Source organism: Sinocyclocheilus grahami, unplaced genomic scaffold (assembly GCF_001515645.1).
Source record: "Sinocyclocheilus grahami isolate Dianchi unplaced genomic scaffold, SAMN03320097.WGS_v1.1 scaffold64.1, whole genome shotgun sequence".
Classification (NCBI taxonomy): domain Eukaryota; kingdom Metazoa; phylum Chordata; class Actinopteri; order Cypriniformes; family Cyprinidae; genus Sinocyclocheilus; species Sinocyclocheilus grahami.
This window is the reverse complement of record NW_015505243.1, coordinates 78,799-81,337: the sequence shown is the minus strand read 5'-3', so window position 1 is coordinate 81,337 and position 2,539 is coordinate 78,799. Positions and strand designations below refer to the sequence as shown.

The 2,539-nt window shown below is 37.4% G+C and overlaps 1 protein-coding gene across 2 annotated transcripts in view; it reads right to left on the bottom strand.

Annotated features, from left to right (window-relative positions):
• LOC107584864 (coxsackievirus and adenovirus receptor homolog) overlaps window positions 1-1,399 on the bottom strand; it is an 18,322-nt gene extending 16,923 nt beyond the window's left edge. Inside the window, exon 1 of one of the 2 annotated variants that reach the window (XM_016271624.1) lies at window positions 1,306-1,399. The gene's annotated coding sequence lies outside the window, so the exon portion shown is untranslated. The remainder of the gene's footprint in view (window positions 1-1,305) is intronic. The other variant, XM_016271623.1, reaches the window with a different exon arrangement.
• Between the last annotated feature and the right edge of the window lie 1,140 nt (window positions 1,400-2,539).

The window sequence follows — 2,539 nt, the reverse complement described above, 5'->3', positions numbered from 1 at the left end:
ATATATATATATATATATGCACACACACACACACACACAAATAATTTTTTACATACATTTACACATTTCAAAATTCATTAAAAAACTATTTAAAAGAGGAAATGTCCACTATCGATTGACAAGTGTGCTTGGATATTTTTGACCTGATGGGCAAATCCAAATCCTGACATCCCAAACACTGCCTGACTGATATTTCTGCCTATTACTATTTGCATGCATGTATAATATGCAAATCACTTAAGAGAGTGACAGTTCATATAGTATATGACTCAAACATTATAATGTTTTAAACATGAGGTAGAGTTATTAAAAGAAAGGACTTTTTACAGTCTCAAACCACCGAAACTGATTCTTATCTTTGTGTCTATAAATCATTTAAGGAAATCGTGTGCTAGTGTAACTGCCAATAAAACGCACAATAATTAAACCTAGAGGAAGAGAGACCCCTGAAAACTGAAAACAGTTTAAACATATACTGTACACACACTGCTTTACTATCCTTGTGGGGACTCTCCATAGGAGTAATGGTTTATATACTGTACGAACCGTATATTCTATCGTCCTACACCGACCCTACCCCTCACAGAAAACCATTTTTACATTCTCAAAAAACTCATTCTATATGATTTAGAAGCTTGTTTCCCCATGGGGACCTCAATTTAGGTCCCCACGATGACACAAGTCCCCATGAGTTGGTGTGTATTCAGGTTTAAGTCTCGACCGGGATAGAAAAATATGCGCACACACACACACACATGTCTGGTCAGCTATCCTTGTGGGGACTCTCCATAGGCGTAATGGTTTTTCTACTGTACAGACCATATATTCTATTGCCCTACACCTAAACCTACCCCTCACAGGAAACTTTCTGCACTTTTAGAGTTTCAAAAAACTTAATTCTGTATGATTTATAAGCTTTTGTACCCGTGGGGACCACAATTTAGGTCCCCACCATGACACGAGTCCCCATGAGTCTGTGTGTAGTCAGGTTTAAGTCCCCACCAGGATATATAAACCAGTACACACACACACACACACACTCTTCAATCAGACTTTTTATATGCTTTTAATTCAATAAGCCTTCTTTGAGCACTTGCTTACTGATGGTCTACAGTAATCATTTTAGTCTCATAAGAAAGTAAATAAGCCAGAAACACTAATTAATGGAGGTCAGATCAGTCAAGGATTTCATTTCTGTCCAAACTGCAGTCCTTCCTATCACAACCAAATTCAAAGCTTCAATTCTTTTGTTAACATTCAGCTGACGTAAACTCAAACAACGTTCTGTGAAAAAATACAAATTACCTCTTAACGGAACAACCAAATTCAGAGTAGTCCAACAAACACAGCGGTGCTGTCAGGTGTTTTCTTTGCTAGTTCCTCTATTCAACCCTTACTCTCACCTGAAGCAGGTAAACAGGTGTTTCCTCTAAGGCTCCACCCCCTGACAGCATTCCACCAATCACAGTTTCAGAATCACAAACTCAGTGAACCTTGCTGCTGACCAGCCCATTTACACCTGACATGTTTGATTTGTGATTCATTGCCTCTGTGTAGGAGTTTGAGCTTTCGTTCCAGTGAGTGATTCCATTTGGATTATCTAATGTGAAATGTGTTCAAAGAATCAGAGTAAGTAAATGGATTAAATCAGCCATTTTGGATCAAACCATGTGACTGATTTAAACAGTACATTCACATTAAAGCAGTGCTTCTCATCTGGATTAAAAACAATGGTAAATACAAATAATACAATATAACTCGATATACAGTCATCCGTAGGATATCATAAACATTGAAATTTAAAAGGGCAGATTCACATATTTTGAGTTTTGGTGCAAATACACCTGCCATTTGATAATATGACTAATACTGTGTGTTTGGTTGATAAATCATACTCTTTATGGATTTACAAACCTGTGGTTATTCTTAGTCTGTGCCATGTGAGTATTTTTGCATTTTGCAATTCAGGGTAATTTTAATACACTTCATGTTATATTTTTAAGTATCATTTTTTTTACTTCCAAAATGCAAAACCAATTGAGAACCACTGCGCTGAAGTGTGCTTTATGTCGCATGTGTTGCACATTGCATGGTTGCTTAAGCTTTGCTTTGTTTTTGTGATTAATTTTATTAGTTTTACTCGCATTTATTTTTATATTAAGCCCAGTAGGCCAATATGTGTATGTTTAATTTGGAAGTGAACAGGTGCATGTTTAGGCTGCTGTAAAAATGTAAACACTGCAGTGTTATTTCACAGGGGAATCAGACACTAATTATAACATGTACAATACTTGATTCTCCTTGCAGTCACTGTAGGCTATGGATGTGTGTACACAGACTCAGATAAAGTCTTCTGTCACTCAGACAGAGCTCTATTGATCATCGACGCCTCCTTAAACTCCCACAGCTACACACAGAGCCGTGGATATGCTGATTTGATCACCCTGGCAACATCACGAGCCACTGAGGACAAAAACACAAGGTGCGTGTGAATGTGTGCACAATTCAGAGTTTAGGAATCAGGTTTCATTCACGAGTG